The sequence below is a fragment of the Saimiri boliviensis genome, chromosome 7 (genome assembly GCF_048565385.1).
Source record: "Saimiri boliviensis isolate mSaiBol1 chromosome 7, mSaiBol1.pri, whole genome shotgun sequence".
Taxonomy (NCBI): Eukaryota; Metazoa; Chordata; class Mammalia; order Primates; family Cebidae; genus Saimiri; species Saimiri boliviensis.
The window spans coordinates 14,007,422-14,035,342 of NC_133455.1; positions in this window are offsets into that span (position 1 = coordinate 14,007,422).

Below are 27,921 nucleotides of genomic sequence, written 5' to 3' on the forward strand. Positions count from 1 at the left end.
AAAGAGTTGGGTGTACTCAAGGGAGAAGCTGAAGCACAGAGAACACAGTGATAGAAAAAATGGAGGGAGAATTTTGGATTTAGTGATGAAAATCTGTGCTGCATGCAATGAAATTATACTGAGTCTCATTTTCCTTTTAAGTGAGTCTCATTTCTCTTTCAAATGCAAAATGAGAGAATCACCATTATTACACCCAGTTTTAAAAGCCAATTATTTTATAACATTTTTTCTCAAAGTGAGGAGCCTTGAACCCTAGTGGTATCCCCCTGCCCCGAGTAGGTTTTAGGTGATATCCAGGCAGATCAAGCACACTAAATAACGATGGAACACATGTGAGAAAGTTTTTTCCAGTTCTCTTTCTAGCCATTGGGTTACTTCCAGAAGTCAATCTACAGGCCTTGATTTTCTTGAAATGTCTTGAACCTGTCTTAGGCCTTGCTTTTCAACAAGAAAGTGATTTCAGATTCAGAGGTTTGGACAACTACAATTTAATAACCTTGCTTTCACTGAATTTATTTTTATAGTTATTTTCTACCATTGGCATGTGATACTGGCTTTTCATTTCTGAAATGTACTCTTTAGGTAAATTTGTTAAGTAATGAAGCAAATGGTTTTTTAAACTTTTTATTATAGAAAATTTAAAACATACACAAAAATAAAGAGACTAACATAATGAGTCCTGATGTCCCCATTGTCTAATTTCAACAATGATCATTACACAGTTAATTTTGTTTCACTGGTACCCTGACCCATTCTCCACACTACTAAATTATTTTGAAGCAAATCTAAGACACTGCATTATTCCAGTTGTAAATACAACAAGATGCATCTCTAAAATATAAGAACTTTTTTAAAAGCATAACTGCAATATCATCCCACAAAGCAAAATTAATAATTTCTGAATATCATCAAGTATCCAGCCAATGTCACCCTTTTTCAATTGTCTTTTAAGTATTTGTTTCTTGTTCATTGGCTTGTTTGTGTGAACTGGAATTCAAATAAGGCCCATTCCTCATGGTTGGGTGACATATCTCCTTAAATATCTTTTAATTCCTAGGTTCTCCGCCACTGCCAACATGCACACAAACATTCTACCTCTTCTTTATTTTTCATAAGAAACTTGATTATTTGCCTAGTAGAGTTTTCCATAATCTGCATTTTGCTGAGTTTGCAAGTCTGTGGCACTGATAATATGTTTCTCTGCATCCTCTATTTTTTGTTAAGTGGTGGTAAGTTAGAGGCTTAATCAATTTAGGTTCAAAAGAAAATCCACCGGGAGGTTAATAATGTATGGTTTTCTCTTTTCCTGTGATGCTAGCTGATACTGAAGACCATTGCCTAATTTATAAATTTACTAGTGGTTGCAAAATAGTGATATTCTAATCTATCATTTATTTTTTCATGTATTAGCTGGAATACTTCTATAAAGAAATATCCCTCATCAACTATTTGGTTAACTCAGAGCACCTTTAGTATAGAAATGGCAGCATAGATATTTGATTCTTTCCCTTTTATTTCTTAGTTTATAAAATAATAGGTTGAACTGCTAGTATCCTTATAAGGTACTACAGGTTGATTTGTTATTGTCATTTTTAATCCTCATGATGAACTCAGATTTAAATAAATTTTATGTGCTTCAATCAATTGTCACTATTATTCTAACTGATGCTTTAATTGTTCCACCTTTAGCCAGGAGAGCCTATTCAATTGGTTCCTGAGACCTTTGATATGACCTAGAAGGCTTTCAGTGGCTTTCTCACTTTCTGATATGTCAAGGTGTTCCAAGCTTAACTTACAAACTTCCTGACCCAGACCAGGAATCAGCCATTTCTCCAAAATGCAATGGTCCCTTTTAACAGGTGTCAGAGTTTTTCATCATTATTGGATTAGTTGGTCATTGTTTCCAGGATTTTTTTTTTTAGCATACAGACCTAGGACATTTTATTTTAAGACCAAAAATATAACATGAGTTTTAACTTGTATTTCTAGTTAAAATAAGAGCTACAGATTTTTTTTACCTCATAAATTGTACCCGTCTGTGTCTTTTTCTGATATGCCCACAATCTACATTTAGTGACACCAACATAATTACTTATTTCTTTATCCCACAGCATACACACACACACACACACACACACACACACATCTTAGGATGGCTATACTTATCCTACCTCCGTAATATGATTACTAAAATCAGTTAAAGATTTTTCTTCGCCTCTCATTTGGATGTATATTCAAAAGACTGTTTTAAAGTCAACTGGAATAGGATTGTACTGAGGTTTATCTGTTTACTTTTGATTTTTAAGGATTGCTTTTTCAATATAACTTTATTTCTTTAAATGTAAATTATTTACATGGCTCTGAAGTCAAAATCATCAAGAAGGTATATTTGAACAAGTCTACACACCCAGTCCTGCCCACTCTATTCCCTCCCTCTCCACAGGTAATTCTAACCATTTTTAATGGTTTATCCTTTCACTTAAAAATAGTCCTCATTCAGAATTATTCCATTTTTAAAAAGAGTAAGTAGTATATAAGAGCACCAGTGAGAGAAAGATGCTATGGAAACCCTAAAGTAGTATTCAAGCCATTAACATTTGTGTGCATCGTGTTACCTATCTATGAGTAATAGCCTAATATCAGTGAGACTTCCTTTGCCAAGGCTAGAAAGGATACGTCTGGCCTTTGACTCGACAACCTTTTTGTGTAGAGGTGTGTAGCTTAAGCCCTTTCCTTACAAACAACATGTATTTGACATACACACACTGTGAGCATCTCACCTGTTGTATGAAGCTAGTGTAATATTTAAATATAGATGTGCGAATCTCTGTTCCTATAAACAGGAAAGTGGGAAAAAAACTTGCCTGAAAGAATCCAGTTTTGCATCTAAAAGCATCTCTCTATCTGTCATGGCTCGTCTTATTTGTGTGTGCGTGCGTGTGTGTGTATGTGTGTGTGTTGTGTGTCCATATTATATATTGCCTCAAATGCCTTCTGCCTTGAAAGATAGGCTGCAACTTTTGAATGTGCTTGCTTTGTCTTGTCTGTTACTCTTTTCTACTGAAAAGAGTACAGAATTCTCTCCTGGAATGCTTTGAAGCAGAAGACAAAGGCAAATGACCTTTGGTTTGAAAGAAATAAAAAAGGACAAGGAAGAGAAAATCAAGGCTGTTCACATGCCCCAAACACAGAAGATTTGGAGGCAGAACTGAAAAACGAGTATCCTCCACAACCAGGGGCTTTGGCGGAAAGCTCTTTGCAGCAGCACCCTCCCTTTTGCCTTGCCCCTGGATTGGATGTTGCAGAAATAATTACTGAACAAATCGATAGTCAGTGTTGTGATGTGACCACGTCTGTTAATGCATCATTTTCCTCCTGGAAACTCAGTTTGCCTTACAGGCAGGCCAGATTCTATGTAAGCTCCTGACAACCCAAAACCCAGAATAACTTCTGGAGCACTTAATCTTCCCTCTTTGGTATGAGCACTTTATGTACACATTCGCATTTAATTATCACAGTGACCCTTTGAAGCAGTCTCTGTAAGAAGTGAAGGGACATGTATGAGGTCAGACAACCAGAACATCTAGACATCTAGAATGCATTTCTCTTTTACTTTTTCATGGCAGGGCATGAGGAGGATGCATTTGTGATTACAATAAATATGCCATAGAATTTTGTCTTTAAAGGTGATAAATGCTGATTTTTTAAAATCCCATTCAGTTAGACTTTATGAAAAATTCCCTAGGTCTATTATTCAGGAATATCAGCAACGAGTCATGACTCCCAGTCTGATCTCCTTCAAGGGGGACATTCGATGAGGTTTGGCAATGCATTGAGGGCTTGAAGGGCCAGCATTCTGGTCCTCATTGAACTTAGGCAACTCTTACTCCTAAGTCTGGGCCTCAGTTTTGCCATCTGTGAAATTAAAGGGTTAGGCCAAGCATCCCCAGTGAACAGGGAGCCAGTTCACTGTCCCTCAGACCGTTGGAGGGCCGCCACATACTGTGCTCCTCTCACTGACAACCAATGAAAGAGGTGCCCCTTCCTGAAGTGCGGCGGGGGGCCGGATAAATGGCCTCAGAGGCCTCATGCGACCTGCAGGCCGTAGTTTGGGGACGCCTGGGTTAGGCTCTCAGAGGTCTCAAGCTAGCAGCCCAGAGTATGAACCTGGCTTACAGATGTGTTTTGTTTGATGGTCACTGTGTCTTTAAGAATAGAGAATGTCAATGACCACAGGTAAGGAAAATGCTCTCCTTTTGCCACAGACCCCGCCAATCCTAACTGCATTTCATCCAGGCCTTTTCATGTATATACCTTTCCCCTATTGGCCATTGCAACTCCTGGGCTTGAGGATCTCTAAGGGCTCTCTTAGGAATGACATTCTGGAGCGTCTTTGTATTTTTCTGTCCTTAGAGTATTCATAACAATAATTTTAATAACAGCAGAAATTAGCATTTGTTGAGTGACTGCTATGTGTCTTGCATTGGAACTAAGTACAGACATCATCTTACTCCCTTCTTATACCAACGCAATGAGGGAGCTGATATTGGAATCCATCCTTTGTATATGATGAAGCTGAGATTTGGCAAGATAAAATGTCTTGTCTATAGTCACACAGTGGTGGTGGATAAAAAAGCTGGAATTTAAATCTTGGTCCTTCTGAGCCCAAAGCCCATGACTCTTACCCAAGAGTAATATTCAAAGCGCTTAACAACTCATATGGGCTGGGTGAGGTGGCTCACTCCTGTAATCCCAGCACTTTGGGAGGCAGGGGTGGGTGGATCACTTGAGGTTAGGAGTTTGAGGCCAGCCTGGCCAATATGGTGAAACTCTGTCTCTACTAAAAATACAAAAATTAGCTGGGCATAGTGGTGTGTGCGTGTAATCTCAGCTACTCATAGGCTGAGGCAGAAGAATCACTTGAACCCAGGAGGCAGAAATTGCAGTGAGCCAGGATCACACCATAGCACTCCAGCCTGGGCCACAGAATGAGATTCTGTCTCAATAAACCAAACCAAACCAAACCAAACCAAACCAAACCAAACCAAACCAAACCAAACCAACCAACCAAACAAACAAAACTTATATGGATGGCAGGGCTCTGACCCTTCAGATGGTTATTGGGTATAGGACAGCTGGGGTTCCAGGGAAATGGTTGCAGTGGCCAGGTCAGTGCAGAGGGTGGGCACTGGAATGAGATCATAGGAGAAGCTATTTCTCAAGTTAAATGGGAGTATTTTTATATTCAGCATCCAGTGTGAGTGAACTGAGCTCTCTGGCTGAGTGTCCAGCTCTTAACTACCTCACTTGCCCTTTGTCATGCTGACTAGGAGGCATCTGTGGTGTCTTAAGAACCTACCTCTGACAAAATGTACTAGAATCTCTGAGACACAGCTAAAGCAGTGTTTGGAGGGAAATTGATAGCACTAAATGCCCACTGGAGAAAGCATTAAAGATCTAAAATTAACAGCCTAACATCACAATTAAAAGAACTACAGAAGCAAGAGCAAACAAATTCAAAAGTTATCAGAAGACAAGACATAACTAAGATCAGAGCAGAATTGAAGGAGATAGAGATGCAAAAAGCCTTCAAAAAAATCAATGAATCCAGGAGCTGGTGTTTTGAAAAGATTAACAAAATAGACTACTAGACAGACCAATAAAGAAGAAAAGAAAGAAGAATCAAATAGACACAATAAAAAATGATAACGGGGATACTATCACCGATCCCACAGAAATACAAACTATCATCAGAGAATATGATAAACACCTCTATGCAAATAAACTAGAAAATCTAGAAGAAATGGATACATTCCTGGATGCATACACCCTCCCAAAACTAAACCAGGAAGAATTTGAATCCCTGAATAGAACAATAACAGGTTCTGAAATTGAGGCAGTAATTAACAGCCTACCAACCAAAAAAAGCCCAGGACCAGACTGATTCATAGCTGAATTCTACCAGAGGTACAAAGAGGAGCTGGTATCATTCTTTCTGAAACTATTCCAAACAATAGACAAAGAGGGACTCCTCCCTAACTCATCTTATGAGGCCAGCATCATCCTGATACCAAAACCTGGCAGAAACACCACAAAAAAAAAAAAAAAAAAAAAAAAGAAAGAAAATTTCAGGCCAATATCCTTGATGAACATTCTCAATAAAATTCTGGCACATCGAATCCAGCAGCACATCAAAAAGCTTATCCATCACAATCAAGTCAGCTTCATCCCTGGGATGCAAGGCTGGTTCAACATATACAAATCAATAAATATAATCCATCACATAAACAGAGGCAATGACAAAAACCACATGATTATCTCAATAGATACAGAAAAGGCCTTCAACAAAATTCAACAGCACTTTATGCTAAAGACTCTCAACAAACTAGGTATTGATGGAATGTATCTCCAAATAATAAGAGCTATTTATGACAAACCCACAGCCAATATCATACTGAATGGGCAAAAAACTAGAAGCATTCCCTATGAAAACTGTCACAAGGCAAGGATGCCCTCTCTTACCACTCCTATTCAACATAGTATTGGAAGTTCTGGCCTGAGCAATCAGGCAAGAAAAATAAATAAAGGGTGTTCAAATAGGAAAAGAGGAAGTCAAATTGTCTCTATTTGCAGACAACATGATTGTACGTTTAGAAGACCCCCATCGTCTCAGCCCAAAATCTCCTTAAGATGATAAGCAACTTCAGCAAAGTCTCAGGATACAAAATCAATGTGCAAAAATCACAGACATTCCTATACACAAATTACACACAAACAGAGAGCCAAAATCATGATTGAACACCCATTCGCAATCGCTACAAAGAGAATAGACTACCTAGGAATACAACTTACAAGGGATGCGAAGGACCTCTTGAAGGAGAAATACAAACCACATTGCCCAAGGAAAAAGACATGACACAAACCAATGGAAAAACATTCCATGCTCATGGATAGGAAGAATCAATATTGTGAAAATGGCCATAATGTCCAAAGTAATTTATAGATTCAATGCTATCACCATCAATCTACCATTGACTTTCTTCACAGAATTAGAACAAACTACTTTAAATTTCAAATGGAACCAAAAAAGAACCTGTATATCCAGGACAATCCTAAGCAAAAAGAACAAAGCTGGAGGCATCGTACTACCTGACTTCAAACTTTACTACAAGGCTACCATAACCAAAACAGCATGATACTGGTACCAAAACAGATATAGACCAATGGAACAGAACAGGGACCTCAGAAATAATGCCACACATCTACAACCATCTGATCTTTGATAAACCAGACAAAAACAAGCAATGGGAAAGGATTCCCTATTTAATAAATGGTGTTGGGAAAACTGGCTAGCCATATGCAGAAAACTGAAACTGGACCCCTTCCTAAACACTTTATACAAAAATTAACTCCAGACAGATTAAAGACTTAAACATAAGACCTAAAACCTTAAAACCACTAGAAGAAAACCTAGGCAAAACCATTCAGGACATAGGCATGGGCAAAGACTAAAACACTAAAAGCAATATCAACAAAAGCCAACATTGACAACTGGGATCTAATTAAACTAAAGAGCTTCTGCACAGCAAAAGAAACTATCATCAGAGTGAATAGGCAACCTACAGAATGGGAGAAAATGTTTGCAATATAGCCATCTGACAAAGGACTAATACCAGAATCTACAAGGGACTTAAAACAAATTTACAAGAAGAAAAAACAAACAACTGGTCATTAGAGAAATGCAAATCAAAACCGCATTGAGATACATCTCATGCCAGTTAGAATGGCAATCATTAAAAAATCTGGAGACAACAGATGCTGGAGAGGATGTGGAGAAACAGGAACACTCTTACACTGTTAGTGGGAGTGTACATTAATTCAACCATTGTGGAAGACAGTGTGGCGATTCCTTAAGGACCTAGAAATAGAAATTCCATTTGACCCAGCAATCCCATTACTGGGTATATATCCAAAGGATTATAAATCATTCTACTATAAGGACACATGCACATGAATGTTCATTGCAGCACAGTTTACAATAGCAAAGACCTGGAACCAACCCAAATGCCCATTGATGATAGACTGGACAGGGAAAATGTGGTACATATACACCATGGAATGTTATGCAGCCATCAAAAACGATGAGTTCGTGTCCTTTGTAGGGACATGGATGAACCTGGAAACCATCATTCTCAGTAAACTGACACAAGAGCAGAAAATCAAACACTGCAAGTTCTCACTCATAGGTGGGTGTTGAACAGTGAGAACACATGGACACGGGATGGGGGGAGCACTACACTCTGGGGTCTGTTCGTGGGGAAATAGGGGAGGGACGGGGGGTGGGGAGGTGGGGAGAGATAGCATGGGGAGAAATAACAGATATAGGTGAGGGGAAGGAAGGCAGCAAATCACACTGCCATGTGTGTACCTATGCAACAATCTTGCATGTTCTTCACATGTACCCCAAAACCTAAAATGCAATAAAAAATAAAATAAAATTATAGAGAAAAAAAAGTGGGCAAAGGACATGAACAGATACTTCTCAAAAGAAGACATTTATGTGGCCAACATATGAAAAGAAGCTCATCACCACTGGTCATTAGAGAAATGCAAATCAAAACCACAATGAGATACCATCTACTCCAATTAGAATGGCGATCATTAAAAAGTCAGGAAACAACAAATGCTGGAGAGGATTTGAAGAAATGGGAACGCTTTTACATTGCAGGTGGAAATGTAAATTAGTTCAACCATTGTGGAAAACAGTGTGGCAATTCCTCAAGGATCTAGAATCAGAAATACCACTTGACTCAGCAATCCCATTACTGGGTATATACCCAAAGGATTAGAAATTATTCTATTATAAAGACACATGCACACGTATGTTTATTGCAGCACTATTCACAATAGCGAAGACTTGGAACCAACCCAAATGCCCGTCAATGATAGACTGGGTAAAGAAAATGTGGCACATATTCACCATGGACTACTATGCAGCCATAAAAAGGGATAAGTTCACATCCTTTGCAGGGACATGGATGAAGGTGGAAACCATCATTCTCAGCAAACTGACACAAGCACAGAAAATCAAACACTGCATGTTCTCATTCACAAGTGGGAGTTGAACAATGAGAACACATGGACACAGGGAGGGGAACATCAAACACTGGGGCCTGTTCGGGGATGGGGGGATAAGGGAGGGCTAGCATTAGGAGAAATGCCTAATGTAGATGACAGATTGATGGGTGCAGCAAACCACCATGGCACGTGTATACCTATGTAACAAACCTGCACGTTCTGCACATGTATCTCAGAACTTAAAGTGTAATTAAAAAAAAAAAAAAACCTACGTCTGAGAAACCTACGTCTGAAAACCTACATCTTGCTACCAGAGGGCAGCAAGACCAGGTGATTCTGGGGCTGGGTGGGGTCTCCTGGGAGATGAGGACGTTGGGAAATTCAGAAACAATGGCTAGACTCCCTGGTTGCAGAAACTTATAAATAAGAAAGGAACATGGGGTTGACCTAGAGAGATAGATAGGTGGTTTCCACATGAGTTAATGAGGCCAGAGTTAATATTAAGTGGACCACTTAATATGGCTCTGGCCCCAAACCACGGAGAGAGTGTGGCTGACTGGAAAGGGAACTCAAGTCAAGAGACCTTTCTAATTATCATATCACATTGACAAAATGTATTGGGCACAGACTAAGTGCCAGGCATTGTACCACGTGCTGAGGTTTCAACAAAGCAGTAGGAAAAGCTCTCTGCCTCCAATCCAGGGTGTGGGCGGAGTCATCTGTGATATTAAGGGCTAAACTTAGAGGGCTGAGGATGTGCATGAAAAAAGACTTCTCAGTGTTAATGCAATTAGGGAAGATTAAGACCCAAAGTATGAGTGATCCAAGCCAAAGAGGCAGGGAGAGTGGAGGCACCTCAGGGAGAGAGCTCTCCATGTACAAAGACCCAGAGGTAAGACAGAACTCACTTTGCTTACAGTAAAGCTGTATTTCTTGGAGTGAAGTTGGGGCTAGCAGCATCAGCATCTCCTGGGAACTTGATAAAAATGCAAATTCTCAGGCATTACCATAGCCTTACTGACTTAAGAGTTTCTGCGCAGCAAAGGAAACTATAGAAGGTGGAACCCAGCAATCTGTGTGTTGACAAGCTCTCCAGGTGGCTCGAATTCAAGTTTAAGCTCAAAAAACATTGAGTACAGAATTTCATGGTTGAGTGGTCACAGGTGTGCTTGGAGAGAAGGGTGGGAACCAGATCGTGAGAAGCCTGATGTGACTGATATTTTGTCTTCAGGGTAACTTGCTTTGGAGGAGCTTTAATAAGAGTAGTGACATGACACTTGGATTTTCGCTTCATAAGTGTTCCTCAAAACTGCTGAGCTTGCTACTACTTCTAAGCCTTTGTGTTTGCTCTTGCATTTGCCTGAAACACTCTACCTCCAGATTTTTAAAATATGAACTCCTCTTTGTTGAGATCTCAGTTCAAATGATACTTCCTCTGATCACCCCACGATAAGTGGTCCTTCTGCTTCCCTCTCCCATCAGCTTGGTTTATCCCTGTAGCTCTTATCCGCACCTGCAATCATCTTGTTTAGTACGTGTTTGTTGTGTCTCTCTCTACTAAAATGTAATCCCATAAAGGAGGAAAACAGTCTGCCTTGCTCACCCCTGTGCATCACCACTCCCCCAGTGCAGTACTCTGCACATAGTAGGTGCTTTCAATCAGCAAACAGTGAATAAAGGAAGTGCAAAGCCCATGGCAACTCTCACCATGGAGTTCTCACAGTGGTCATCAAAACAGACTCTGAGAGAGCTCAGAGGAAAGAAGCTCTGGACCAGGTGGGTTACCTGCGACGTCTTCCAGAAAGAGGCAGGCACTTAATTTTTTTTTTTTTTTTTCAGGACAAGGTGAGGTAAAAAGGAGAAGGGAGGCAGTAATTCAGAAAGCAGACTCAAAATGAGCTCAGAATTCAAAACCAGCAAGTGGAAGGCAGGGAGTCCAAGTAGATTAAGTGTGTAAAGGCAAACCAGCGAAGCAGAATGATGAAGAAGGTGGGTGGGGAGCAGGAAGTCAGGTGTGATTTAGGGGGAGCCTCGTGAACTTGGAGAACATTAATGAGCTCTTCCTCCTTGGCCATTACTCAAAGTGCCTTTGGGTTTTCTGTCCCTCAGTCCATCCATCCTTCTTGGGATATTGATCCTCCCAAGTTAGAACAAACATTTCTGGATAGTGGGTTTTCACAAACAAGCATAACTTTTTAAATGTAAATAAGTGAAATAAATAGAGGCTGTCACTTTTTCTGTCAAGTGTGGACAATTTTTTAAAAAGAATCAACTATCATAAATTATCATGATCATTTCACAAAAGGAAATACATTTTAAACCCAAAATGTAGGAAAGTGGAAAACATTATCTCAGAATTATAGACTTTTCTCCTAAATGGACTAAATCTCACTTACTGACAAATTCCCAGCATTGTCCATATTGTTTTTTTTTTTTTTTTTCCCCTGTTGCTACAGATTGGTGAGAAAGACCCACATTAGAACAGAGGTAAACACTTGGAATCCTGCCTTGGATGTGATATAGCCAGTCCCAGAAGGAGGCTGGGTGAAGACTAAGTATATTTGAAATAAAGCTAGGCATGTTGGCTCAAGCCTGTAATCTCAGTAACTTGGGAGGCTGGGGCTGGAGGATTGCTTGAGCCCAGGAATTCGAGACCAGTCTGGGTAACAAAATGAAATCCCATCTCTACAAAAAAATTAAAAAATTAGTTCAGCATTGTGGCACATGCCTGTGGCCTCAGATACGTAGGAGGCTGAGGCAGGAGGATTGCTTGAGTCCAGGAGGTGGAGGCTGCAGTGAGCTGTGTTTATACCACTGCACTCCTGGGTGACAGAGAGAGGCCATGTCTCAAAAGTAATTAACTAATAAAAATAAATAGCAAAATCAGTGGCTTCTTACTTAGCCTAGAAAGTTGAAGTTAACCTTACAGGATCACTGGTGTTATAGATTCACCTATTCAATCTTCATACTTGCACTTTTTGTTACGGTTAAATATATGTGACATAAAATTTGCCATTTTAGTGTATAACTCAAGGGCATTAAATATGTTCACAACATTGTGCAATCATCACCAGTTCCATTTCCAGAACTTTTTCATTATCCAAAACAAGCTCACATTAAATAATAACTCTTCTTTTGTCCAAACACCCCCTGTCCCAGATCTTGGTAACCTGTATTCTATCTTCTCTTTCTATATATATATTTTTATTTAATTCTAGGTGCTTCATATAAGTGGAATCATGGCCAGGCATGGTGGCTCATGCCTGAAATCCCAGGACTTTGGGAGGCTGAGGCAGGTAGATCACCATGTCAAGAAAATCAAGACCATCCTGGCCAACATGGTGAAACCCTGTCTCTGCTAAAAGTACAAAAATTAGTTGGGTGTGGTGGCACGTGCCTGTAATCCCAGCTATTTGGGAGGTTGAGGCAGGAGAATTGCTTGAACCTGGACCCAGAAGGCAAAGGTTGCTGTGAGCCGAGATCACGCCACTGCACTCCAGCCTGGCGACAGAGTGAGACTCCATCTAAAAAAAAAAAAAAAAAGAGTGGAATCATAAAATATTTGTCCTTTTGTGTCTTGCTTATTTCACCAAAATTAATGTTTTTGAGATTCATCCACACCATGGTATGTCTTAGCACTTCATTCCTTTCTGTATCTAAATAATATTCCATTGTATAGATACACCACGTTCTATTAGCTGATGAACTCTTGAGTTGCTTCCACCTTTTGGCTACCATAAATAATGCTATTACGAACACTGGTGTACAAATAATCTGTTTGAGTCCCTGCTTTCAATTCTTTTAGGAGTGAGATTGATGGATCACGTGGATAATTCTATATTTAACATTTTGAGGAACCTAGCCCTCTTTTTACCTGTCAAGAAATTGAAGACTGGAGTGGGTTTGAGGCAACACAGCATTGAGGAGGTGGTAGAGTTGGAACTGGATTCCTGGACTTTCTGTCAATCCCAGTGGATAATAACAGACGGAGGGAAGAAACCAGAGAGCCATGATCAAGGTGAGTAATAGGCGCTGGGTATCCCAGGGCAAGAGAGTCTGCTTTTCTGCAGTTTTTCCAATACTGGGCCAAGCACAAAAATGTTCATGTCTCTACAACTGTCAACCTAAGAGACTGGGTGAGCAGAACAGTGTGGAAGAAGTAAGTCCAGAAATGGATAGGAATAAAACTAGAACACCTTTGTTCAGGTGCTTGAGGGAAAGCACCTTCATCTTGGGAAAAGTTAGAAAGCAATGAAAACTGATAGGGAGGGGAGCACTGCACACTGAGGTCTGTTGGGGGGAAATAGGGGAGGGACAGCAGGGGGTGGGGAGTTGGAGAAAGAGAGCATGGGGAGAAATGCCAGATATAGGTGATGGGGAAGAAGGCAGCAAATCACACTGCCGCGAGTGTATCTATGCAACAATCTTGCATGTTCTTCACATGTATCCCAAAACCTAAAATGCAATAATTAATTAATTAATTAATTAATTAATTTAAAAAAAAAAGAAAGAAAATTGATAGGAATGTCCTGACTTCAGAACTCTAGGCTACTCCTACAAAAGAAAGGCTTGCTTCTAAATAACTGAAAAGCAAAATTTGGAGGCATAAGATGCCTACCCATGATACAAGCTCAAGCCTTAGTACAGCAAGAGGTAGAAAAACTTACTTGTGAAGAGTGTGGATTTGGGATAGAGGCTGCAAACCTGGGTGCAAATTCCTGGCTCTTCCAATTATCAACTTTGTCACTTATGGTAAGAGATAACCCCTCTTTGAGCCTCAGTTTACAGATCTGTCAAATGGGGCAATAATAGTACCTATCTCATCGGAATTATTATGAAAATGGTGCTGATGCTGCTGATGTTGCTGATGCTGATAGATCATCTCATCCCAATGCTGCTGGACCCTGGTGGCAAATTAGATCACCTAGACAGTTTTAAAGTTACTGATGCATGAGCTCCACACCCAAAGAGTCTGACTCAATTAATCTGAGACTGTGCCTGTCCCCCTCTTTTTTTAAGCTCCCCAGGTGATTTCAAGGTGCACTAAATTTGAGAAACAGTGTGTTCTAGTGCTTTTCAAGAATCCTCTGGGAATCTTTTTTTTTTTTTTCCACAATCTTGCTGTGTTGCCAGCTTGCAGTGGAGTGGCGTGATTTCAGCTTACTGCAACCTCCAACTCCCTGGTTCAAGTGATTCTCCTGCCTCAGCGTCCTGAGTAGCTGGAACTACAGGCGTGCACCACCATGCCCAGCTAACTTTTGTATTTTTACTAAAGACGGGGTTTCACCATATTGGCCAAGATGGTCTCGAACTCCTGACCTCATGATCTGCCCATTTCAGCCTCCCAAAGTGCTGGGATTACAGGCGTAAGCCACTGTGCCCAGCCCTGGGAATCTTCTCAAATTGCAAATTCTGATTCAACAGGTCGGAAGTGGGGCCAGAGATTCCATATTTCTTTTTTTATTTTTTCTTTAATTTTTTTAATTTTTTTTTATTTTTTAAATTTTTTTATTGCATTTTAGGTTTTGGGGTACATGTGATGAACATGCAAGATTGTTGCATAGGTACACACATGGCAGTGTGGTTTGCTGCCTTCCGTCCCCTCACCTGTATCTGTCATTTCTCCCCATGCTATCTCTTCCCACCTCCCCACCCCCCGCCCCTCCCCCATTTCCCCCCAACGAACCCCAGTGTGTAGTGCTCCCCTCCCTCTGTCCATGTGTTCTCATTGTTCAACGCCCGCCTATGAGTGAGAATATACGGTGTTTGATTTTCTGCTCTTGTGTCAGTTTGCTGAGAATGATGGTTTCCAGGTTCATCCATATCCCTACAAAGGACGTGAACTCATCGTTTTTGATGGCTGCGTAATATTCCATGGTGTATATGTACCACATTTTCTCTATCCAGTCTATCATCGTTGGGCATTTGGGTTGGTTCCAGGTCTTTTCTATTGTAAACAGTGCTGCAATGAACATTCGTGTGCACGTATCCTTGTAGTAGAATGATTTATAATCCTTTGGATATATACCCAGTAATGGGATTGCTGGGTCAAATGGGATTTCTATTTTTAGGTCCTTGAGGAATCGCCACACTGTCTTCCACAATGGTTGAATTAATTTACATTCCCACCAACAGTGTAAAAGTGTTCCTATTTCTCCACATCCTCTCCAGCATCTGTTGTTTCCCGATTTTTTAATGATGGCCATTCTAACTGGTGTGAGATGGTATCTCAATGTGGTTTTGATTTGCATTTCTCTGATGACCAGTGATGATGAGCATTTTTTCATATGTTTGTTGGCCTCCTGTATGTCTTCTTTTGTAAAGTATCTGTTCATATCCTTCGCCCATTTTTGAATGGGCTTGTTTGTTTTTTTCTTGTAGATCTGCTTTAGTTCTTTGTAAATTCTGGATATCAGCCCCTTGTCAGATGAGTAGGCTGCAAAAATTTTTTCCCATTCTGTTGGTTGCCAATTCAATCTACTGACTGTTTCTTTTGCCGTGCAGAAGCTGTGGAGTTTGATTAGGTCCCATTTGTCTATTTTAGCTTTTGTTGCCATTGCTTTTGGCGTTTTGGTCATGAAGTCCTTGCCTACACCTATGTCCTGAATGGTTTTGCCTAGATTTTCTTGTAAGGTTTTTATGGTATTAGGTCTGATGTTTAAGTCTTTAATCCATCTGGAGTTAATTTTGGTGTAAGGTGTCAGGAAGGGGTCCTGTTTCTGCTTTCTGCACATGGCTAGCCAGTTTTCCCAACACCATTTATTAAACAGGGAATCCTTTCCCCATTGCTTGTTTTTGTCAGGTTTGTCGAAGATCAGATGGTTGTGGGTATGTTGTATTTCCTCTGAGGCCTCTGTTCTGTTCCATTGGTCTATATCTCTGTTTTGGTACCAGTACCATGCTGTTTTGATTACTGTAGCCTTGTAGTATAGTTTGAAGTCCGGTAGTGTGATGCCTCCTGCTTTGTTCTTTTTGCTTAGAATTGACTTGGCTATGCGGGCTCTCTTTTGGTTCCATATGAAGTTTAAGGTGTTTTTTTCCAGTTCTGTGAAGAAGGTCATTGGTAGCTTGATGGGAATAGCGTTGAATCTGTAAATTACTTTGGGCAGTATGGCCATTTTCACGATGTTGATTCTTCCTAACCATGAACATGGAATGTTTCTCCATCTGTTTGTGTCCTCTCTTATTTCGTTGAGCAATGGCTTGTAGTTCTCCTTGAAGAGGTCCTTTACGTTCCTTGTTAGTTGTATTCCTAGGTACTTTATTCTCTTTGTAGCAATTGTGAATGGCAGTTCGTTCTTGATTTGGCTCTCTTGAAGTCTATTACTGGTGTATAGGAATGCTTGTGATTTTTGCACGTTGATTTTGTATCCTGAGACTTTGCTGAAGTTGTTGATCAGTTTCAGGAGATTTTGGGCTGAGATGATGGGGTCTTCCAGATATACAATCATGTCATCTGCAAATAGAGACAATTTGATTTCCTCCTTTCCAATTTGGATACCCTTTATTTCTTTTTCTTGCCTGATTGCTCTGGCTAGAACTTCCAGTACTACATTGAATAGGAGTGGTGAGAGAGGGCATCCTTGTCTAGTGCCAGATTTCAAAGGGAATGCTTCCAGTTTTTGCCCATTCAGTATGATATTGGCTGTTGGTTTGTCATAAATAGCTTTTATTGTTTTGAGATACGTTCCATCAATACCTAGTTTATTGAGGGTTTTTAGCATAAAGGGTTGTTGAATTTTGTCAAAAGCCTTCTCTGCATCAATTGAGATAATCATGTGGTTTTTGTCTTTTGTTCTGTTTATGTGGTGAATTACGTTTATGGACTTGCGTATGTTGAACCATCCCCGGGATGAATCCTACCTGATCATGGTGGATGAGCTTTTTGATATGCTGTTGCAATCGGTTTGCCAGTATTTTCTTGAAGATTTTTGCATCTATGTTCATCATGGATATTGGCCTGAAATTCTCTTTTCTTGTTGAGTCTCTGTCGGGTTTTGGTATCAGGATGATGTTTGTCTCGTAAAATGATTTGGGAAGGATTCCCTCTTTTTGGATTGTCTAGAATAGTTTCAGAAGGAATGGTATCAGCTCCTCTTTGTATGTCTGGTAGAATTCAGCTGTGAACCCATCTGGACCTGGGCTTTTTTTGGGTGGTAGGCTCTTTATTGCTGCCTCGACTTCAGACCATGTTATTGGTCTATTCAGGGTTTCGGCTTCTTCCAGGTTTAGGCTTGGAAGGATGCAGGTGTCCAGGAATTTATCCATTTCTTCCAGGTTTACTAGTTTATGTGCATAGAGTTGTTTGTAATAATCTCTGATGATGGTTTGGATTTCTGTGGAATCTGTGGTGATATCCCCTTTATCATTTTTTATTGCATCAATTTGGTTATTCTCTCTTTTCTTTTTTATTAATCTGGCTAGTGGTCTGTCTATTTTGTTGATCTTTTCAAAAAACCAGCTCCTGGATTTATTGATTTTTTGAAGAGTTTTTTTGTGTCTCTATTTCCTTCAGTTCTGCTCTGATCTTAGTTATTTCCTGTCTTCTGCTAGGTTTTGAGTTTTTTTGATCTTGCTCCTCTAGCTCTTTCAATTTTGATGATAGGGTGTCAATTTTAGATCTCTCCTTTCTTCTCATGTGGGCACTCATTGCTATATATTTTCCTCTAGAGACTGCTTTAAATGTGTCCCAGAGATTCTGGTATGTTGTGTCTTCGTTCTCATTGGTTTCGAAGAACATCTTTATTTCTGCCTTCATTTCATTGTTTATCCAGTCAACATTCAAGAGCAAGTTGTTCAGTTTCCATGAAGCTGTGCAGTTCTGAGTTAGTTTCTGCATTCTGAGTTCTAACTCAATTGCACTGTGGTCTGAGAGACTGTTTGTTATGATTTCTGTTCTTTTGCATTTGCTGAGGAGTGATTTATTGCCAATTATGTGGTCAATTTTAGAGTAGGTGTGATGTGGTGCTGAGAAGAATGTATATTCTGTGGATTTGGGGTGGAGAGTTCTGTAAATGTCTATTAGGTTTGCTTGTTCCAGGTCTGTATTCAGGTCCTGGATATCCTTGTTGATTTTCTGTCTGGTTGATCTGTCTAATATTGACAATGGGGTGTTAAAGTCTCCCACTATTATTGTGTGGGAGTCTAAGTCTCTTTGTAAGTCATTAAGAACTTGCCTTATGTATCTGGGTGCTCCTGTATTGGGTGTGTATATATTTAGGATCGTTAGCTGTTCTTGTTGCATTGATCCTTTTACCATTATGTAATGTCCTTCTTTGTCTCTTTTGATCTTTGTTGCTTTAAAGTCTATTTTATCAGAGATGAGAATTGCAACTCCTGCCTTTTTTTGCTCTCCATTTGCTTGGTAGATCTTCCTCCATCCCTTTATTTTGAGCCTTTGTGTATCCTTGCATGTAAGATGGGTTTCCTGGATACAGCACACTGATGGGTTTTGGCTTTTTATCCAATTTGCCAGTCTGTGTCTTTTGGTTGGGGCATTTAGTCCATTGACATTTAGGGATAGTATTGTTATGTGTGAATTTGATACTGTCATTTTGATGCTACCTGGCTGTTTTGTTGGTTAGTTGATGCAGATTCTTGATTGTGTTGATGCTCTTTTACCATTTGGTGTGTTTTTGGAGTGGCTGGTACTGGTTGTTCCTTTATATGTGTAGAGCCTCTTTCAGGAGTTCTTGTAGAGCAGGTTTGGTGGTGATGAAATCTCTGAGTGATTGCTTGTTCACAAAGGATTTTATTTTTCCTTCACTTATGAAGCTTAGTTTGGCTGGATAGGAGATTCTGGGTTGAAAGTTCTTTTCTTTAAGGATGTTGAATATTGGCCCCCAATCTCTTCTGGCTTGTAGGGTTTCTGCTGAGAAATCTGCTGTGAGTCTAATGGGCTTCCCTTTGTGGGTAACCCGGCCATTCTCTCTGGCTGCCCTTAGGATTTTCTCTTTCATTTCAACCCTGGTGAATCTGACGATTATGTGCCTTGGGGTTGCTCTTCTTGAGGAATATCTTTGTGGTGTTCTCTGTATTTCCTGGATTTGAATATTGGTCTGCCTTGCTAGGTTGGGGAAGTTTTCCTGGATAATATCCTGAAGAGTACTTTCCAGCTTGGATTCATTCTCTTCATCAAATTCAGGTACACCTATCAGACGTAGATTGGGTCTTTTCACATAGTCCCACATTTCTTGAAGATTTTGTTCATTCCTTTTTGCGCTTTTTTCTCTGTTCTTGCCTTCTCTTTTTATTTCATTGAGTTGATCTTCGACCTCTGATATCCTTTCTTCTGCTTGGTCAATTCGGCTGTTGAAGCTTGTGCATGCTTCACGAAGCTCTCGTGTTGCGTTTTTCAGCTCCATCAATTCACTTATACTCCTCTCTATGCTGTCCATTCTCGTCAGCAGTTCTTCCAATCATTTTTCAAGGTTCCTATTTTCTTTGCGTTCAGTTAGAACATGTTCTTTTAGCTCACTGTAGTTTCTTACTACCCACCTTCTGAAGTCTGATTCTGTCATTTCATCACCCTCCTTCTCCATCCGGTCTGGTTCCCTTTCTGGTGAGGAGTTGTGATCCCTTTTAGGAGGAGAGGTGTTCTGGTTTCGGGAGTTTTCATCCTTTTTGCGCTGGGTTCTTCCCATTTTTGTGGGTTTATCCACCTGTTGTCTGTCTCTGTCCCAGGGAGTTGGAGCTTTATGAGTTTCCCTTGCACTACTGCCTTTTTTGATTTTTCTTTCAGGTCGGACCCGCCCAGCTAGCAGCACGCCTAGCCACTGCCTGCCCGCAGGGGCTTTGCTGAGCTGCTGTGGGCTCCGCCCAGCTGCCCTGAGCTCTTCCCTGTAGTCCTTTTTATATGGGCGTAGTTAGAACTGTCTGGGCAAGGGTGGCCCCGCCTCTGTTATGGCGGACTCTCTCTGTTGCGGCAGGTTGCCTCGGCAACGGCGGGTTGCCTCCGTAGCGGTGGAGAGTCTCAGTAATGGCGGAAGCCCCTCCCCCGCGGAGCCGGACCCTCCCGGTTCAGCTGTGCTTGGTTTGAAGGGCTCAACCCCGAGGGTTTCCAATTACTGTTTTTGTTTTCGTTGTTGTTGGGGGTGGAGGGGTGGGACCAACCGAGCCTGATCACCTGGCTCCCTGACTCAGAGTCTTTTCTTTTAAGTTGAAGGACCCCGCGTTCTGGTCGCTTGTTGAAAAGGCGCCGGGATCTCCCGTGCTGCGACTCACTGAGTCGGCTCGAACTGCGGCGCCGGCTCCTGGCGGATTTTTTGCCTAGGAATCTCCTGGCCTGACTCGCTATTTCAGATGAATGGGCAACTCTGCCGTCTCAGGGCTCTGCTTGCCAGCTAAGAGGGCTCCCAGACCAGTGGCTTTTGTACGGAGAACCGCAGCAACAGTGAGTGGTCACAGCAGCCGCGCGGGCGGAATCAGCCCCGCGGGGGCCAAAACAGCCGCACCGGCTGGGACTGCGACGCTGGCGACCCCTCTGCCTGGGTATCTCCTGGTCTGTGGGCAATAAGAGTTCATCTGGAAATGCGGCGTCCACTCACCCTCTGCACTTTCACTGGGAGCTGAAGTCCTGAGCTGTTCTTAGGCGGCCATCTTCCCAGCATTCCGAGATTCCATTTTTCTAAACAGCTCCCAGGGCATGCCGGTGCCCAAACCACACTTTGAGGAGCAAAGTTTTTAAAAAAAGACTACCAGAATTTACAAAGAACTAAAACAGATCTACAAGAAAAAAACAAACAAGCCCATTCAAAAATGGGTGAAGGATATGAACAGACACTTTACAAAAGAAGACATACAAGAAGCCAACAAACATGAAAAAATGCTCATCATCACTGGTCATTAGAGAAATGCAAATCAAAACCACATTGAGGCTGGGCACGGTGGCTCAAGCCTGTAATCCCAGCACTTTGGGAGCCGAGGCGGGTGGATCACGAGGTCAAGAGATCGAGACCATCCTGGTCAACATGGTGAAACCCCGTCTCTACTAAAAATACAAAAAATTAGCTGGGCATGGTGGCGCGTGCCTGTAATCCCAGCTACTCAGGAGGCTGAGGCAGGAGAATTGCCTGAACCCAGGAGGCGGAGGTTGCGGTGAGCCGAGATCGCGCCATTGCACTCCAGCCTGGGTAACAAGAGCGAAACTCCGTCTCAAAAAAAAAAAAAAAAAAAAAAAACCACATTGAGATACCATCTCACGCCAGTTAGAATGGCGATCATTAAAAAATCTGGAGACAACAGATGCTGGAGAGGATGTGGAGAAATAGAAACACTTTTACACTGTTGGTGGGAGTGTAAATTAATTCAACCATTGTGGAAGACAGTGTGGCGATTCCTCAAGGACCTAAAAATAAAAATCCCATTTGACCCAGCAATCCCATTACTGGGTATGTATCCAAAAGATTATAAATCATTCTACTATAAGGACACATGCACACGAATGTTCATTGCAGCACTGTTTACAATAGAAAAGACCTGGAACCAACTCAAATGTCCATCGATGACAGACTGGACAGGGAAAATGTGGCACATATACACCATGGCATATTATGCAGCCATCAAAAACAATGAGTTTGCATCCTTTGTAGGGACATGGATGAACCTGGAAACCATCATTCTCAGCAAACTGACACAAGAGCAGAAAATCACACACCGCATGTTCTCACTCATAGGCGGGTGTTGAACAGTGAGAACACATGGACACAGGGAAGGGAGCACTACACACTGAGGGGAGGGACGGGGAGGTGGGGAGGTGGGAAGAGATAGCATGGGGAGAAATAACAGATACAGGTGAGGGGAAGGAAGGCAGCAAACCACACTGCCATGTGTGTACTTATGCAACAATCTTGCATGTTCTTCACATGTGCCCCTAAACCTAAAATGCAATTAAAAGAAAAAAAAAGACTACCCCAGGGCTGGTTAGATCTGGATGAAGTGTGTGGTAGACATCGGTAAGAAGTAATAATGTCTTTAGACGTGATGTTTAAGATGCCCACTGGGTGCTGGAGTGAGGAGAGTGATCCAGCAACAGGAGTAAACCTCCGAAGTTTCCTACAAGAGGCAAAGGTCCTGTTGCTACAGCGTGGGCTTCAGTTGATGTGAATAACTTCACAGTAGCTCCTGTTGCTCAGAGAGATGGGAATAGAAGGCCTAAGAATAACTATCATCGTGAACTGGAGACCCTTGCCGCGGAGTCAGCTGGAGTCTCAGTTCTCACATTGCATGGGGGTTTGCATCACACAGGAATCCACGCTTCGGGGCTAGGAAGTGAATGTTTGGGGATAAGAATTAGCACACTCCATTCGTTTGTTCAGGAAATATTTACCGAGCATCTCCTAGAGCACAGTGTTATAGTTGGCACCGAGGGTCAAGCTTTAACCACAGTCCCTGCCCTCAAGGAGCTCATAATCCAGTAGGAGCGGGACAAACCATAAAACCGGTGAAACCCAGAATTCAGAGGGATCTTTAGCGGGGGAAGCCTTTGTGTGTGTGTGTTGGGGGGGGGGGGTCCTTGGCCCAACTTGAGGGAGTTGGGAAATAATTCTTAGAGGAAGCAGCGGCTGAGCTGAGCCTTTAAAGATAAATATGAGCCCCAGAAGTGTGGGTGGAAGCAGAGGGGGTCCCAGGCAGAGGAGAGAGAGTAGGCGGCTAACACAAGAGGCAGAGAGAACAGAGCCTCTTCCCAGAAGTAGCTCAGTTCCTGGGCGTTGGAAACGGGGATGCAGCCAGAAAAGAGTCTGGTGAAATGCAAGGGGCTTGAATGTCCTACTAATGCATTTGTATTGCGTTTTGAAGCCAGAGGTCTATGGGGTAAATAAACTCCCGAATATGTTGTGCTTATATATCTATGTGCATTATCCTGGGATAAAACTATTGCGTTTTCATCAGACTTTCCAAGGGACTTTCGATCCCCAAATAGATAAGAACCCCTGGGTATCTCCATTGGTTAGGCTCATTCTGTGCAGGCAACGAAGTATCAGACACTGGGGTAGAAGGTGCAGTGATAGAAGAGCTCACCATGCTTTTGTTTCTTCCCCCTTGAATCTTTCCACAGCTGTTGTCTCTGCCTGGGACGTGCATTCTCCTCCCCACTGCCACCCACCTCTCACCCAGATAATTCTTATTCATCCTTAAGATCTCAATTCAAAATCCGCCCCCTTAGAAAAAGACTAGCTTGACTTCCCCTGTGATATCAACCCCCCCATTACACACACCCAGAGCTTCTTTGAAACAAGTGTCACATGTTATAATTATATAATACATAACGTAATTCATCACTCAAAGCTATCTGCTCTCCCCATCTACTAGTAAACATTCCTTGTGGGCAGATAACATCTTAGCTATCATCTCAATTCACTAAACAGGTTCAGGTACATGGGGCCTCAATAAATATTACTGAGTGATTACATGAATATTTGAATAAAAGAGTGGATTCACATAGCTGATCATTACACCATAGTATGGTGGAAAAGAATTGCAGTAGGAAATTGACTGTACCGGACAGGTTTCTGAAACTTGTCCTGGTGGCTTTATCTGAATGTTTTAAATCACTTAGTGAGTGGATGCAGTCGATGTGCTAGAATCCTGGGACCTTTCCAAAGTGGTCAGTGAACCCCATCATTAGTCAGCACCAGCATGTTATTCACTTTTTTTTTTTTTTTTGAGAACCTGATATCTATTTTTCAGTGAGCCTGTTGCCCTACTTTGCTTATTCTTTTTCCGAGCTGTCAGGAAGGTGGGAAGACTTTCATTTGTTCTACATCATCCTGTGTGAAGAGAAGAGGAAAAAAATACCCGCATTACAATAGCAGCTTGGGGTTTAATATTGTTGGAGTAAGAATGAGTAATTCTGAAGGCAAAGAGTGCAACTAGGGTGAGTCAACGAAGTATTTCAGTGGATGTCAAATTAGCAGAATCAGCCTCCTTATTCTAACTCCTACCCGAAGGCCAAGACTCCTCCAAATCTTCATATTACCTCATCAAGCCTGAACTTTCATGAGCCTTAGTCTCCTTATCTATAAAGTGCTGAGAAGAATATTTATCTGTTAGTATCATTGCCAAGATTACATGAGATAGCATATGCAAAGGTTCTGCCTCTGTATTTCTTTCTTCATGTATACTAGCCTATACTTCCAGGAAACCTTTAGGTTAACGTAGCTGTTGAACTCCCCATGCTAGGCAGTTCCAGTAACACAGATGACAAAAAAAATGTGAAGCCTTGCATCAGAAAAGCCTTGCATCAGTTCCAGTAATACACATCACAAAAAAAAAAAAAAAAAAATGTGAAGCCTTGCGGAAACATAGTAGAACAAAAAAGAAAATAAAACATATTGAACAGCTTCTTAGATAGTATTAGCCCAAAGGTTTGATTACGCATCTTTAACCAATAGGGAACTTTTTATGTCTGTAAGCATTTTCTCTTCAAATAATTGCTGGCTTTTTTTTTTTTTTTTTTTTTCAAAGCTGATGGAACGGGAAAGAAGAAGGAAAGGAAGCCACTCTCATTTTCATTTCTTCAAAGGCAACCCAAATTTGATCCTGATAGTGAAAGGCTCAAGATAAAAAAAAAAACTCCACTTCAGTCTGCTTTCTGTGATTAAACAACTCTTTTGTTGGTCAAATAGCAGGAAGACGAGAATAAAGGGGGAAGCTCTTGTCACTGGTTAAGTGCTCTAAAAGTGCACTCCCTCCCAGCTCTCAATGGGTTAGGTGTGCCAGTGCCTACAAAGGGATTCTGAAGCTGGGAGGCAAGGCTGGACTTCAACTGCTTAGACTAGGAGAGAAAATGGGATGGGGATGGCAGACCCTGAAAAGCCTGCATAGGACTGCGGAATTCCCAAGCTGGGAAGGTTGAAAACTCATGTGCTCTCCCACCTTTGTCCACGGATATTGAGACACTGGAAATCAGTCGGTTCCACCACATTCTCCATACAAGAAGTCACATTCTTGAACAAAACAACTGCTCAGAAAGCTTGTTGAGAGTCTGGAGGAGGGGTCTAATCTACATCTTGCTTCAGTGAAATTCAACTTCCGCTTGGCAACGTGAGAACTTGGGTTTTCATGGGAGGCAAAAAAATTTTATGTAAATTGCTCTTAGGTTTTAAAAGTTCTGGTTGGAGGGCCGGACGTGGTGGCTCAAGCCTGTAATCCCAGCACTTTGGGAGGCCGAGGCAGGTGGATCATGAGGTCAAGAGATCAAGACCATCCTGGTCAACATGGTGAAACTCTGTCTCTATTAAAAATAGAAAAAAAAAAAAAAAACGTAGCTGGGCATGGTGGCACATGCCTGTAATCCCAGCTACTCAGGAGGCTGAGGCAGGAGAACTGCCTGAACCCAGGAGGCGGAGGTTGCGGTGAGCAGAGATCACACCATTGCACTCCAGCCTGGGTAACAAGAGCAAAACTCTGTCTCAAAAAAAAAAAAAAAAAAAAAAAAAAAAAGTTCTGGTTGAAATATGAAGGCAAAGGTGTTGTCCCATTGAAAAGGTGGACAGATGTAGGAAAAAAAAAATAGGACACCAGTTAAATTTAAATTTCAGGTGAACAAGGAATATTTTTTAAAGTATTAGTATATCCCATGTACCATTTAGGATATCCTTATACAAAAAAAAAAAAAAAAAAAAGTACTCAGCTGGGCATAGTGGCTCACTCATGCCTGTAATTCCAGAACTTCAGGAGGCCCAGGTGGGAGGATAACTTAAGGTCAGGAGTTCCAGACCACCCTGGCCAACATGGTGAAACCTCGTCTCTACCAAAAAATACAAATATTAGCTGGGCGTGATGGCACACACCTGTAATCCCAGCTGCTTGAGAGGCTGAGGCGGGAGAATCACTTGAGCCAGGAAGGCAGAGGTTGCAGTGAGCTGAGATTGCACCACTGCATTCCATCCTGGGCAACAGAGTGAGACCCAAAAAGAAAAAAATATATACTCATTGTTCATCTGAAATTCAAATTTAAATGAGCATCTTGTAATATTTTGGTTGGCAACCTTACCTACTGACAATTTAACTCCATCTTTCATTTCCTGTTTCATTTTGTTATAAGCAGCATGGGGGGTGTGACAGTGGGGGTGGACATGGATAAGATCAGAGATGCTTTGAAAGCTTTTGGAGGACATCGCTGGGGTGATTCGATATCTAGGTTTTAACGTCAGGCAGGGCTAGATTCACACCCCATGCCTGCCTCTCTGCGTGATCTCCAGCAATTGACTCCCCCCTCCTAAGCCTTCCTTAATATTCAAGAGTCTTAATATTCACCTTCTACAGTTGCTGAGTTGAAATGAGGTGACATGAAAGCACCCAGCACACTGTATTTCCTGGATAAATGACACCTCTTAATATACACCCTCTAGTAGGCAGCTCCTGCCTGGAATGCCCTCCCCAGACTCCTACTTACTCATGAGGCTTTCTGCATCTTTCCTTCCTGAACACTTAAAGAATTGTAACTAAATTGCTAGCAAAGCCCACATCACTCTGAGGTATTGCATTGGTATCAGCATCATTGTTTATAAATGTTTTCCCAACTAGACTGTAAATGTTTTGACATCAAGATACCCAGTTTTCTCCATCTCCACAGGTCCAGCATCTAACACAGGGCTTGACACACAGGAGGAGCTGGATATTTCCTAAATGAACATGTTATCAAGCCATTAACACTTTGGCATAAATTATCTGTGATGGCAGTTTCTAAATGATAGTTTGTGGTGCAAAAAAATAAAGTCGATGTAAGGGAGTTTCTTAAAAGCTAAAATTATTCTATTTAAAGGTTTCTCTTTTATTTGAGACTATTCTTATTTGTTTAGAGTTTTTTTTTAAAAACCATGTCATTTGTGTCCTTATGTCATTTAACAATTTTTAAAGGTATTTGGAAGAATAAGGAGTTGGCAATCTCTAATTCAAGCTACATCCACGTCTCTGTGTCTGTGTCTTTATCACTGTCTCTCTCTACATTTCAACGTGGAAGTTTCAACATGAAAAATGCACTAGTACTTGAAATTCACAAGTCTGAGAACCACTGCTTTATGAAATGAGTAAAAAGTAGAATTGCAGGGGATATCATCCAGGATTGGTACATTTTCATTGGAAGAAGAGAAGAAAGAATTGCAGCATTGGACACAGCTGGAAAGATATTTTATCTGACTAAAAAGGAGTTCGGGGGTGCAAAATGAGGAATTAAAGAAAACAAACTTTCCCTATTTCCCAACTCACCTAGGACTGAACCCCACCATCACGGAGCTCAGGAAGTTAACTTACTTGAGTCTGAGGCCCTCCCAACTGTCCCTAATCCAGTTGCTCAGGTCAGCAACCCCCTTCAAAGAATAACAATACAGTACAAGGAGGGATGTCCATCCCATTGACCTCCAAGGACCCTCCTATCTTCAGAATCTTCGTCAGGCCCCTCCCTGTAGATGAGAACCGCAGGACCAGTGCCCCAAGCAAATTCTGGGAACTCTGTCCTTGGATCGGCCTCAGAATTACATTTCTGTAAAGACAGTCCCTTCAACCTCTGCAGCTCCACTGACCATGATTCCAGGCATTGTGAGGTCATTCCTCAACCCTACCTCTCTCTGGCCCTCCCCTCTTTGTCCTATCCTAGATGGACACATCTGTCACTTTTAAGTCCCTATTGCTCATCTGTCACGGTCCACAACCCAGAAGAGACAAGGGAAGGGGCCAGATGAATGTTCTGCCACCAAAAGGAAGACTTTGACATTTAAAAAATTCTCCAGATCTTTCCATGTCTCCCATCCCCGACACAGAAAAAATAATAATGGTAATAATAACTTTATTATTGTCATTGAGAGCTTGTTGCGTGACAGGCATTATGTTAAACACTTTACA